General features: G+C 37.7%; 1 protein-coding gene across 4 annotated transcripts in view; it reads left to right on the forward strand.

Annotated features, from left to right (window-relative positions):
• The window catches only part of VGLL4 (vestigial like family member 4), a 182,306-nt gene that overhangs the window by 44,524 nt on the left and 123,994 nt on the right, over nt 1-13,788 (forward strand). The window lies entirely within an intron of this gene.

A 13,788-nucleotide genomic window follows, 5' to 3' on the forward strand; every position in this document is an offset into this window, starting at 1 on the left:
ACAATGAAAAGTAACCCGATATGAATTGGCTCTTAATCAGTTTTAAGGGATTATTGGTATTTTGAGTCATTGGCTAAAAGCACATGACTCCATGAAGGAAATGTCTTGTAACTGGTTGAAGATCAATCTTGAACTACATAAAAACAACATAGTCAGTGAAGTTCAGAGGCTTGCAAACATAGGAACTAAGGATTCCAGGTCCCTGAGAAAGAATGTGGGTCCTTGTGAACCGCAGATCCAAGGGTGTCAGTCAGTTTGCCAACTCCACCAGGTATTTAGTTCCAGTTCTATCTTTTGTTTTTATTTCCCTTCCTTGTGTAGTTGGTAGTTATCCTTCCTCCTCTTGGACTTACCCTAATTCTTCATTTGTACATCTCTTAGGCACTTAACACATCCTATTTTCTGTTATGTTATATGCAAGTATCTATATGTTAGAGGGAGGGTAGCTTAGTGGATAAAAAACTGGACTTAGAACCAAGAGACCTAGGTCCAGGGACCAGCTCTAACACCCCCTAGCATCGTGATCACAGTCAAGTCACTCTCTCATAGCCTCAGTTTTCTCATTCCTAAAATAGAGTTAGAACTTTCATGAAGTTCTTTTAGGATTGTTTTCGGGATAGTGCTTTGCAAACCTTAAAATATTATGTAAATTCGAATTACTAGTAGCCTACAGGCTTATTGAAGGCAGAGGTTATACAGTCTTTATTTTAAAAATAAGTTTTTTTCATGTTTTCTGTTTCTTTAATCATCTTAATTATCTCCCATATCCTTTCCCTCTCCCTCTCTCTGGGAGCTGTCTCATATAATAAACAGTACTTTTAAAAGAGGATTAAAAAATTCACATAACTGATCCATTCGTTGAAAAAAGTCAGAAAACACTGGAGTAATTACATAGATATTACTCATAAATAATTTTACATTTCTAAAATTTTATTTTTTAAAAATATACTTTGAAGTATACATGGGATCTAGGCACAACAACTCTGCTAGTAGTTGTATCATTTATAGACTCAGTTTCCCCAAATGCCTGTCCTACCTATTTCACAGGGCTAATGAGCAAATCAATGGACATGCTACCAATATGGTTGTTTAACTGTTCTAGGAAGCCAGCAGCATGAATAATACAGGGTGTCCCAAAGGTCTTAGTGTAATTTTAAAGCTTTAATAGCTTAAGGTTAAACCATTAGACTGCACCAAGACTTTTGGGATAACTTGTATATACAACAGGTTAATGAGTAGCCTTATAGCCCTGATGTGATAACTGTCTTTGAAGACAAGATGTTTGTAAGGTATTGTGACATTCAAAATAATCTATGAACAAAATACACATAGGATCATAGATTTAGGTCTAGAAGGGACCTTAGAAATGATTTAGTCCAACACCCTCATGTAAAGATGAGAAAACTGAGGAAGGTGAGCTCATCAAGGGCATACAGAGTAACGAAAGCTAGGACCTCTGTGCCTCCAAATCCAATGTTCTTTTCTCCAGATGACACTCATTCTGGATCACCTGCCAGGGATTTAAAAGCCTGCTCATAGTGGTCTCACTTTGGGAGAAGTGAACCAGGGACAAGTGATACAAGATGCAGGATCGTGCCTGTCACCTTTGGAAGTCAGTTGTAATATTATGTCTAATGTTCAATTCATCACAACAAGCATTTATTAAATACTCACTGTGAGCAAAGCACTGGGAATAAAAATACAGGAAGGAAAAAAGTTTACTCCCCCGAAGAAGAATTTACATTCTACTTGGGAGACAGAAAATGTACACATAGAAGGCCAGACAGTAGAATTTAGAGTAAAAAAGCTGAAACAAGGCAGGAGGGGTGTGTGTGAGGGGGAAGGCAGGATTCCAGGGGGAAAGCCTCAAAGAGGAAGGGATCCAGAGAACCTGCCCACAGAAGACACCACCTCACACAAACCTGGAAGCGACTTAGAGGTTCCAAGAAGGAAGTTAGGAGGAAGCCTTCGAGGCATGAGGCTATTTGTTGCAATGGTGTGCAGGAGATGAAATTCCAAGCGCAGAGAATTGCTAGCCAGCCAGTCTGAGTGGCAAGCAGAGTGGATGGAAGGGAGAGAACTAGGAAATAGGTCAAAAGACCAACCGTGGAGCTCTCTGTCATAGCTGCTGCACAAGCTCTCTGTCATAGCTCCCGCACAAGCTCTCTTTGAGTGTCCATGGACCTCTTCACCAAAATGGAAAATGATTCCAGGTTTGGAGACTAGAAGCCCCAGGGTTCAATTGGAGGGTATACTTCCAAATAGATTTTTATAAAATGAAATTTTGGAAATGGGGAATTGTATACAAATTATATATGTGTGTGTGTGTGTGTGTGTTATGTAGGTATATATGTGTGTATGTATACATATACATAATATTGTAGTATTTGTTCTTAAATTAGATAATTACTATTTGAGGGCAGATCCCTATTCGTCCAGATACACCAGCAGATGTTTATACTGGCAAGATATAAGGTTTTAGGGCAAGGGTGTGGACCCATATGCATGATATGTGATTTTCAGTTTGATTTTATCAGCACTCTATCTGTTTGCAGATACAGCATAGAGACTAATTTCTTTCCACTGCCTGGTCAGGCTATGCAATTCAAAACAACCTTTGAAGATGTATAAATAAAGAATATTTTTAAAAGCTATAGGTGATCTATAACTGAATTTACAATTCAATTGATGACTTTGTTTCACAGACCAAATGACTATCAGAGCAACTCTGCTAATATCTGAAAACTTAATGAGCTCTCTTTACTGTATTTCTACTCTAAATTTTTTTTTTGTTTATAATAATAACCATCAACCATAGTAACATAATAACTATCAAAAAAACAAATCATTAAATAAGCAAGCAAAATAATGAATAAAAATCTTGCATAGAGCTCTTCATACTTAATATGGTAAATGAATAACAAGAAAAGAAGATTCTTTTGTTCTGTGTCCTTTTCAGAACTGTCAAACTCCCTCCCTCCCTTGTTCCTCTTTCCTTCCTTCTTTCCCTTTGCCTTTCCTTTCCTCCTTTCTTTCCTTCCTCCCTCCCTTCCACTCTTCCACCAATGGGTTTACTGTTCTGTTTCTCACTGATTTTGCTGCCTATCCTCTAGTAAATAAAGGTCTTTTCATATTTCCATGTATGCTTCAGAGTGGTTGCTTTATGGCGCCATAATGTTTAACTGCATATTTTGTGGGATCATAGCTGTGATTTCAGTGGTGTAAGGAGCTCCAGTGAGAAAACTCCTTGACTTGCATTTGATATAATCTTAGAGAGTTTGCAGGGACATCAGAGAGACTGATGACTTGCTGAGTCACTCAGCCAGTCTGTATAATCTAGAAATGGAACTTGAACCTATGTGATTAATAGACATTAATATAATACAGTTTATTCACCATACTACAATCCTCTGTTAATATAATATCTAACACACCGTTCTTTATTTAGCCATTCTCCAAATGTTGGATGTATAGATTGTTTCCAATTTTTTTTTTTTTTGCTGTTAAAAAATAGAGCTGTTATGGGTAGTTTTGTACAAATAATTTTTCTTTGCAGTATGATTTTGATTTTGAAATAAAGGTTTTACATTAGAAGTGCTAGATTGAAAGGTATGATCAGTTTTATGATTTTCCAAAATGCTATACTCGTCTACAATCTTGCCAATAGAATGCCTGTTTCTCCACAGCCCAGCTGACATTGGATTTTATCTTTTCTCCCTTGTTCTAGTATGCTTAATAAAGTTTTCTTGCTTTGGATTTCTCTGCTTGCTAGGGAATTTGAACATATTTTCATGGCATTATTAACAGATTCTATTTCCTCTTTGGCAAAGTGTCTGTTCATCCCCTTTGACCATTTCTCCATCTGGAAGTGTGCATTATTAGTTTTCTATATATGCATCAATTTTGGGTGTTAGAACTTTTATCACTATCTCTATTGCAAATATTTCCCCCAATGTGTTTGTTTCCCTTAATTTTATAGATACTGTTTTGGTTTTTCATCTTTGTGTAACAACTCAACTGCTGGCTTAGGAGGAGTGGAGCAAGGTTGGAGATGTATAACCTACTAAAGGGACTCTCTTAGACACCAGATTCAGCCTTAGGGGAGTCTGGCCTCTAAAGAGATGGTCAAACTCTGTTTTGTCATCTCTGGCTCTTTATGTACAGATCCTAGAACTTTGCAGGGGGACCCCACTTAAAGAGAGCTTAGGTTTGGCCCTTTTTTAGGGTCACTCTAAAACAAAATACAGTTATGTAGTGCTCTATGTAGGACTAGTATAAGGCAGCTATTTATTTTCTCCACTACAAAATAAATGTTTAAAACATAAAAGACTCAGAAGCATGCACTGACCAAGATTTAAAAAAACAGTATAGGGTAACCTCTTACTCCTGTTTTATTCTCCCTGTAGGTGAGACTATTGAATAGGTGTTTTACCTTCAAAACAGCTCTGCCTTTTCCAAGCACCTTCAAGGTCCATGTCTTTTAAAAGGCAATCTGGGGCATGGTTCTGGGGTGTAAGTACAAACAGAATTCCTCGTTCCAGTCAACTCCAAGTAAAGACCCCAGGAACTCTTACACTCCTGAGGTAACCAGTCCTGAAGGGGTCCGTCTCTCAGGAGTACAGTTTTGGTCATCTCTGCTCAGAGAAAGAACCACAAACAGGAGAGGCAGCCAGGACCTGAAATCTGGGCTTTGGCTCACTGCCATGGGTAAAGAGGAGAGGTCCAAGAGAGGTCCTCCACAGAATCTCCACTTGTCAGAGGGGAGGAGAGTGAGCATCAGAAGGTAGAGTCACTCCTGTTAAAGTCTCCTGGATGAGTCTCTTCCAGGTTCAGTGATCAATTCTCTTTTATGTGCCCTCCCCATCACAAAGGCTAAGGGATAGTGGTGTTTCGAAATTTTTCTGCACTGAGCCCATGTATCTCCAGAGGTGTCCAGAGGAGCTCCGATCAATTTAACAGAATGGCTCCTGGTACATTTGTATAATTAGATCCATCAATTTTTTTGTGTCCAATAATGTCTTCTGTTTGTTTAAATCATAAAACGTTTCCTCTCTCCATAACTGAGACAAATAGTCTTTTTCTTTTTAATGGATAGATACTCAGGAGAGCACCACATTGCCCACCACCACTATCTTGTTTCTCTCTAATGTAAATTCCTCCCATCCCCAGTTCTCTCCCCTTCACCTCAATGCAGCTGGGAGTGGTTATGCAGGCTGCCCAGGGCTCCTTTCAAAACCACTTGAGGCAGGAAGGGGGAGGGAGGGCTGGCGTAACACTCAGGGAAAGAACTACTCCTAGTCTTCACACCAAAGGATTGGATTATGTACTTTTTAGGTCCCTTCCAGTCCTAACAATCTATGGCTCTGTAAGTCTAGGTGGTGTTAGATAAATTTGTGTTCTTTTAATCAACTGGTCCTCCTGGACACTGCTGTGAAGATGCAGCATCTAGATGATGCTACCAGTCATGGAATGAGTGTGTAATTAGCCTGCAGAAGCAGCTTTCCGGGTGGGACACTGGGACATGTTGTAACTTGGTATTGAAGCTTGCCTCTGTTCTGGAAAATGATTTGGGAGTTGAGGAGAATTCCACTTGGTAACATGTGGTTACTGAAGAGGCAGATGTTCTTGGCATCTTCAAGTTAGAATGGAGTGGCTTTTAAAAAGAAAAAAAACCCCAGAATTTCTATTTTCCCAGCAGAAAAGCAGCATACAATAGTAAGATGAAGATTTTCCTGTCCAGGCATTTATATTAAGAATTGAATGAATGCCTGGAGTTTCAAGTTACTTGGGTATGAAAAGGTGACAAGTCTATGCAATCTAATACTTTGTACCTGTTCTTAGAGGAAACCTTTCACTGGTAAACTTCCCCCTCTCCCTGAGAAGATGCCTTATGTGCTAAGGTCCTTGAAAGGATGACTATATCAAACGGGGACACTTGCTTTTTGTGTATCAAGGACTCCTCTGGTGACCTAATAGACTCTCTCAGAATAATGTCTTAGTGTCTACATTCAGATTGGAAGGAAATGCTAAATGTCAGTTAAAGGTCAGTGAAAATAAAGATACAATTTTTTCCCCTAAGTTCATAGATCCTATGAAATCTATCCATTGACCCCTTGGGAGTCCAAAGACCCAATGTTAAGAATCAAATCCTTTAGCTAAAATATCTTCGAACTTTCAGAAAAGTGAAAGGCTTATAGGTTTCCTAATTCCATCTTTTTTCTTTCTTGATAATGTCTCAGAATTTGAGAGTTAGAATGGACCTTGGAGATCTAATACTACAGATCAGCAAACTAAGGCCAAGGTCACATAAAAAGTCAGGTTCAAAACCCACCACCACTATGCTTCATGACATTCTTCTGCAGGTCACCTGGAATGTTTGGAAGACAGTGGCTTAACAGATTTGCCTCTATCAGAGTCAGAGTGGATGATAGTGGATAGAGCTTTGAGCCTGGGGTCAGGAAGACAAGTCTAAATCTGACCTCAGATACTTAGTACTTATGTGATCCTGAGCAAGTCACTTGGCCTCAGTTTCCTCATCTGTGAAATGGGGATGATGATAATAATAGCATTTTCTTCCCAGGATTGTTTTGAGAAACAAATGAGATAATATTTGTAAAGTGCTTAGCACAGTTCTTGGTACATAGTGGCTTCATAAATGTTTCTTGGTTCTGAATCTTACTGTCTTTCCTTCCCCCTGTTTCTTATATTATAAGGCAATAGAAAGAAACATTAGCTTTGTAAAATGTCAGGGTGTAACCCTTATTTTACAGATGAGGAAACTGAGTCCCTGAGAAGTTGTAGCTTGTTTAAATCAATATTCTTGTGGCTTAATTTCTTCTTTAGACAGGAGAACTGGGAATTGAGGCCAGCTTTCTGGTTCATTCTGCAGTATTTTTTCTGTTACACCACCCTCCCCCTGTGGCTGCAAACAAGCTTTAGGATTCAGCAATTGGGAGGCGTGGTGTGGGAATTCAGAAGTGAAGATCTGACCTTAGGGTGTAGTTAACCAGAAAGTAATGCCTGGAATGATTGCATTGAAAGTTTTTGCCAGAATTCTAGGCAAATACCATCGTCTCATGAAAAATGTGAGGCATTCTAAAAATCCATTTTTAAAGAGAACTAGCCTGTGATGCTGGTCTCTAATACAGTTTCTGGTTTCCATGGAATTTTACTGGTTGAGGTTAGAAATGTGTATTTTATAGAGGTTTTGATTGCAGAAGGAGACCTTGTAGTTTATTACTGGTTTAAGCAATCCCTGAACCCTGGTGAAGCATTATTTTTTTTCTCTTTTTCTCTCTAAGTCATACCCAATAGATTAATAATTGAGAGGGGCTGCGTGTGTGTGTCTGTGTGTACGCACTGTCCAACATGTGACTATGACATGAGCAACACATTCAGTAGTAAAAATGTGACATTTTTTATATATACATGTTGGAGAAAGGCCAAAATTACTGCATGAAATTTCAATGAAGCAACTGCAGAAAAACCTCCTTTGGTGTCTCTGAAGTCGGTCTCAGTTTTTGGGAGACAATTGGAGATCTTTTAAAATCACAGAACTGAAAGGGATTGTAGAACATTTAGTCCAGCGTCTGCATTTTTCTATGAGAAGTCCACTTCAGAAAGGTTGCCAAAGGTCACATAGCTAGAATGACAGGAAGGGAACTCATATCTAGCTTGTCTGCTTCAGAATAGGGGGTTTTCCCACTACAAATATCTTGTTCCTTTTTTTTCAATTACATGTAAAAATTTTTACATTCATTTTTTAAAAAAATTAAGTTTCAAATGTTCTCCCTTCCTCTCCTCCTCCATTATAGAGAAGTCAGGCAATTTAATATAGGTAATACATGTGCGGTGAGGCAAAACATATTTCCATATTAGTCATTTTATGAAAGAAAACACAAACCAAAAAGAAAAACCACAAGAAAAATAAAGTAAAAAAAAAAAAGAATGCTTTGATCTGTATTCAGACTCCATCAATTCTTTCTCTGGAGGTGGATAGCATTTTTCATCATGATTCCTTTGGAATTTTCTTGGGTCTTTGTATTGCGGAGAATAGCCAAGTCATTCATAGTTGAAAATCATTTGCTGTTATTGTGTACAATGTTCTCTTGGTTCTGCTTATTTCACTTTGTATCAGTTCATGTAAGTCTTTCCCGGTTTTTTGGAGAGCATCTTGCTCATCATTTCTTATAGCGCAATAGTATTCCATGACAATCATATATACCACAACAACCATTCCCTCGTTGATGGGCATCCCCCCAATTTCAAATTCTTTTATATTGTTTCTTTTAAAGAACATCAGACATGCCCTTCAGAAGAACTCAAAAGTGCCATTATACATTCTCACAAACTTTGTAACAAAGGATATGTAGTGTGTATACATGTAATATATGTGTACATTACATATTGCATATATAATACATACCCATATTATACATATATTGCAAAATCTCATTAAGATTACAGTTTCTTTTCCTTAAATGAGGACCATCCCAGATAATTCTGAACATAGGGTTACCTAATGATGATGGTGATGGTTTATTTAATGCATTAAGATTTGCTAAGTGTTTCACACATTATCTTATTTGATCCTAACAACTACCTTGTGGGGTCAGTTATCTCCATTTTACAGATAAAGAAACTGAGATTGAGAGACAGTAAGTGACTTGTCCAGGAACATATAGCTAGCTAATGTTTGAGGCAAAATTCAAATTCAGGTCTTCCTGACTCCACATCTGGCACACTATTTGCCATATCCGTCTAATAGCATTTTACACTGTCAACCAAGTACATTATTAGTAACTTTTTATATTATAAATTATTACCTATCATTGCTAATATACTAGATATGAAATAATTTAATATTCATATTTGGTATATTAGTTATAATAGACAATAATTTCCCCAAGGTTTCAGTCGAATGTTGTCTTCCTTAGGTCCATTAATTCTGGAGACAATAATGGTTCTACTTGTCCCTCTTCACTGATTTGGCAATGTTTGCCATCGGACAGTTAGTCTCTATTTTCTTCTATGGCTTGACCATAGAGTTGTAAATTAGGGTGTGACTTAGAGTTTACAGCATTCAATGAAAAGCTCTCCAACATTCACAGCAAGCAGGCAGCATTTGTTTGAAGATGTCCAGTAATGGAGAACTGCTAACCTCCAAAGGTTCCATTCCATTTGTGGATAGTTCTGATTATTTAGACACTTTTTTCATTCTGAGCTGAAATCTGCCTCTATGTAACTTCCAGCCCCTGGTTCTAATTCTGCCCTCTGGGGCTAAGCAAAAGATGTCTAATCTCTTTTCATCGAACAATTTATCAGATATCTGACTTCCCAAGTCTTCATTCTTCTAGGCTAAAGCAGTCTTCCTAAGGCTTGGTTTGGAAACTCTTAGCTGCCTGGTTATCCTCCTCTAGGCATGCTACAGATTGTGAATGTCCTTCCCAAAGTTTGGAATGAAATATTCCAGACATAATCTGATTAACCAACAGGTGTTGATTAAGCACCCACTACTATGTGCTGCGTCCTGTGCTAAGCTCTGGGACAGTATAGGATGGAATTATCGCTTCTCTTGTTTTAGATACACTATTTCTATTAATGCATACTACACATGCAGTTGTTTTGTTTTGTTTTGTTTTTTTGCATTGACTCACTGGCCTTTCAGGATACCAGAAACCCTAGTTCTTTTTCACGTAAACAACTTTCTAGCAATAAGACCCTAGAGTTGTAGATCTAGAGCTAGGTGACCCCCGGAGACCAGCTAGTCTGACTCCTTCATTTTATCTTCTACTTATGAACGACTTTACTTTTTACCTCTGTTCAGTTTCCTCTTATTGATTTGTTCCAGCCTCTTGAGATGTACTTTGATCCAAAGTTATCACCCAGTGTATTAACTGTCCTACCAAGAAATAAAGCTCTGGATCCTTCACAGCTTTAGCAAACATTACTTCATCTAATTCCACAACAGTCTCCTTAGATAACTTTGCCTTTTTTTTTTCTTCAATGAAATAACTTTCTATTGCATTATCAGATTTGTTCTTAAGAACCTCCTGTCCAACACTCCTTTTGGATCTCAAGCCATGCACTTTTCTTTTTTCAAATTGTTAATTTATTTTTCATTTAGCAAGCCTCTATTTTCTCTCCCTCATATCCAGTTTTTTAAAAAAAGAACGAAAAACAAAATCCTTGTAACAAATATGTATAGTCAAGTAAAATGAATTCCCACATTGGTCATGTTTTAAAAGGTGTATTTCATATGCTTTCTTAGAGGCTGACATACAAGTCACATTATTCCAGGTGATGACCCCCTGTCTTAGTTTAATAAATTCATAATGCTTACATGGCACTTTAAGGTTTGCAGATTGCTTTATGGGTATTATCTCATCTGTTCCTTGCAACAACCCTGGGAAGTAGGTGCAATCATTATTCCCTGTAGGGGACTGTAGCAAAAAGAGGCTAAATGATTTCTCCAGGGTCAGATAGCTAACAAGTATCTGAGGCAGAATTCAAATTCAGGTCTTCCTCACTCCAAGACAATCAATCAACAAATAAGTGCCAGGCAGGGCAACTAGGTAGTGTAGAGCGTATAGAACACTGGGGCCTGGAGTCAGGAAGACTCATCTTCCTGATTTCAAATCTGGTCACAGATACTTCCTAGCTGTGTGATCCTGAGCAAGTCCCTTAACCCTGTTTGCCTCAGTTTCCTCATCTGTAAAATGAGTTGAAGGAAATGGCAAAATTACTCCAGTATCTTTGTCAAGAAAACTCCCAATGGGGTCACAAAGAGTCAAACCTTGCTGAAAACCACTAATGTGCCAGGCACGGGGGTACAGAAAAAAAAACAGAACACGGTCTCTGCTCTCTTTAAATTTTCATTATTGTGATTAGTTGTACTGGCACTATTATTAATAATAATGGATGGATTTTCATCTCCTTTGTTGGGAATGATCACCATTATCAATGAAATTCCATTTTCTTCAAGCTGTTATGCAAAAGTTGATTATGAATTGTGAGAATTTGTTTTTTCTTTTTCTTAAATAATCGGCTTTAACTTGACTGTGCACTTTGACTTGGTTATGATATTCCCCTTTCAAGTCTATTATTTGTGTGCTGGGGTGGGGCAGCAGGTTGGAGGTTGGGAGTGAGGAGATTTGTTCTTTTTCCGTCCTAAACTGCTCTTCTTGCTGCAAAGCAGATTTAGAATTCATCTAACTTTAAGCTGAGTTTGAGAAAAATAAAAATTGCACTAGCATTCTTGTGTAAAGTCATCCAGTTGATTGCCTGGGGATTTAAAATATCTCCAGGTTAGAAGTACTGTCCTTAACAGGTTAAACAGGTTTGTCCTGAAAGGCAGCAGGGAGCCAAGTTTTCTTTTCTTTTTAATTAACAGGCTGCATTAAGATAATGATGTTGAAATGGTTGTAACCATTTCCGTAAGTTTTTTTTTTCCTGTGTTTAAATAGTCTCATGATTTTTAGAGTCCCAGGATCCAGTGCATAGAGTGATCAAGCATTAGAAATGTGTAAGAGGCCTTAGTGGACATTCAATCCAGGTTCTTTTTACAGGTGAGGAACTGAAGTTTGTGAGATGATCCATTTCTTTACCTGTTACTTGAAATAGTGAGATTACAAATTAATGTACATAATGAGAGTCCCCAAATTAGTGTGTTTGGAGAACAGCTTATATGTAGTCCTTGCTTATTTTACTTTTAGTGTGACAATTTTTTGTTTTATTTTGTTTTTAGCAATATTTTACTTCAAATGATTGGGGTGATCTTCCAGCCCCCTTTATGTGACTGAAGACTGTTGAACCCTTTAATTCAACAAATTGGATCTTGATCAGTTATAAAACTCCTCTCTGTACTTCTGAGGAAGCTGAGCAGCCCATTCTAGAAACTCCACCTTTCTTGAGGAAGAGTTCCATAGCAGGAGGGTGACTAACTTCCTGGCATGTAAACGTCTACCTGTTGGGTGGGGCTGCTTTAAATGTTACTAGGCCAGCTTGGGGGAAGGGAGAGGAAATGGGAACAGTATAGGAGCTTAGAATGCCAAATGGGGAAATTAGCCCTTATGTACAACATACTTAGTGATTCCCTCTGCCCTAGGTTCCCTTTCAGAAGGAAATTTTAGGACATTTATACATTGAAAACATTACAACTTACCAGATTTCTTTTTGGTTAATTATATGATGATAAATAATTTAGAAATATATCTAAAATATATAATATGTAACTATAAAAGTATACTGAAAGCCATAATTATAAATATCAAAATATCCAATAATATATAAATAATAAAACATATCCATCAAATTATTTAATACAAATACCTAATAATGCATAAATAATACATTTAACAAAGCATATAACATAATGAATTTACACATATCTAATAATGTATAAATAAAAATATACTTAACTTAATAAAATATAAATGTGTTACTATAAACATAAATTATAAAATATACCAAATAAATTATAGAATAAAATACATTAAATAAAATCTGTAATAATATAGTAGTACAATAGTACAGCTGTTTAGGAACGTAGACAATATATTTAATAATATGTAAATAAAACATCGTTGATAAAGTATAGAATATAACAAATATATAATTACATATAAATAATAAAATATATTTAGCAGAGTATATAATAATAGGGCTGCTAAGTGACTCAGCGGATAGCGTGCCAAGGCTGGAGGCAGGAAAACTCCTCTTTCTGAGTTCAAATCCAGCCTCAGACACTCAATAGCTGTGTGACTCTGGGCAAGGCACTTAACTCTCTTTGCCTCAGTTTTCTCATCTGTAAAATGAGCTGGAGAAGGGGATGACAAACCACTCTAGTGTCTTTGCCAAGAAAACCCCAGATGGGGGCATGAAGAGTCAGACATGACTGAAAGAACTAAACAACAACAAATATGATAAAAATATACAAATATTTAGCATTGTAGAAATAGAATACATTTAATAAATTCTATACTAATAAGTGTATAATGTAAATAGTAGAAATATTCAATAAAAGTACATAGTGGCATATGACGAATAAAAAATAATATGTAGTCATGAGATCATAGATCTGGAAATGATAAGAGATTTGGAGGTCTCCTCAGGTGATGGCTCTGAGTACTTCAGGGATGCATGGCATCTGTAATCTGACGTCGGAATATTGTCTCCTTGACACAGAGTGGGATACTCCAGTAATAGGGCAATTGGCCTTTGAGAGTTGGGGTATCCATTGGCCAACGATCAAAACATGATGATGAGTCTCTTTGGTCTTAGCAGGCCTGCTCCTCAGACAATGAGCCACTGTACATGTTGGCCCAGACTCAAAGCCTTTCCAGCTTGGTGAGGCTTGTCGGTGCTTGTGCTTTGCCAAGAGAGCATTTGAGAACTCAGGGTAACTATGGGTAATATTTAAAAATCTCCCAGAGAGCAAGTCTGTTTTGACTCCAGGCAAGAAATTCCCCTACAGCCTCTTTCCTTGTTCCCCAGCTGATTGATATTTTCCTCATGTGGATTTTCTTTTCCACGCCTGCATGCATGGGCAGAAAGTTGCCTCTGATTGTGTGTGTGTGTGTGTGTGTGTGTGTGCACGTGCACGTGTACCTGCACACACATAGGAGCATATTTGCCCTCTCCATTCTGCCTAGCCTCCCATCCAGCTGGCTTTGCCTACTCCATGTTCTCACCCTACAGGTTGCTGGCTGACATCACTGGATAAAGTGGCTTTGGAAGCCTAGCAGGTGTAGGGAGGCTTGTTGAGATTTGAAGTCGATATTCAGTGTG

Source organism: Notamacropus eugenii, chromosome 3 (assembly GCF_028372415.1).
Source record: "Notamacropus eugenii isolate mMacEug1 chromosome 3, mMacEug1.pri_v2, whole genome shotgun sequence".
Classification (NCBI taxonomy): Eukaryota; Metazoa; Chordata; class Mammalia; order Diprotodontia; family Macropodidae; genus Notamacropus; species Notamacropus eugenii.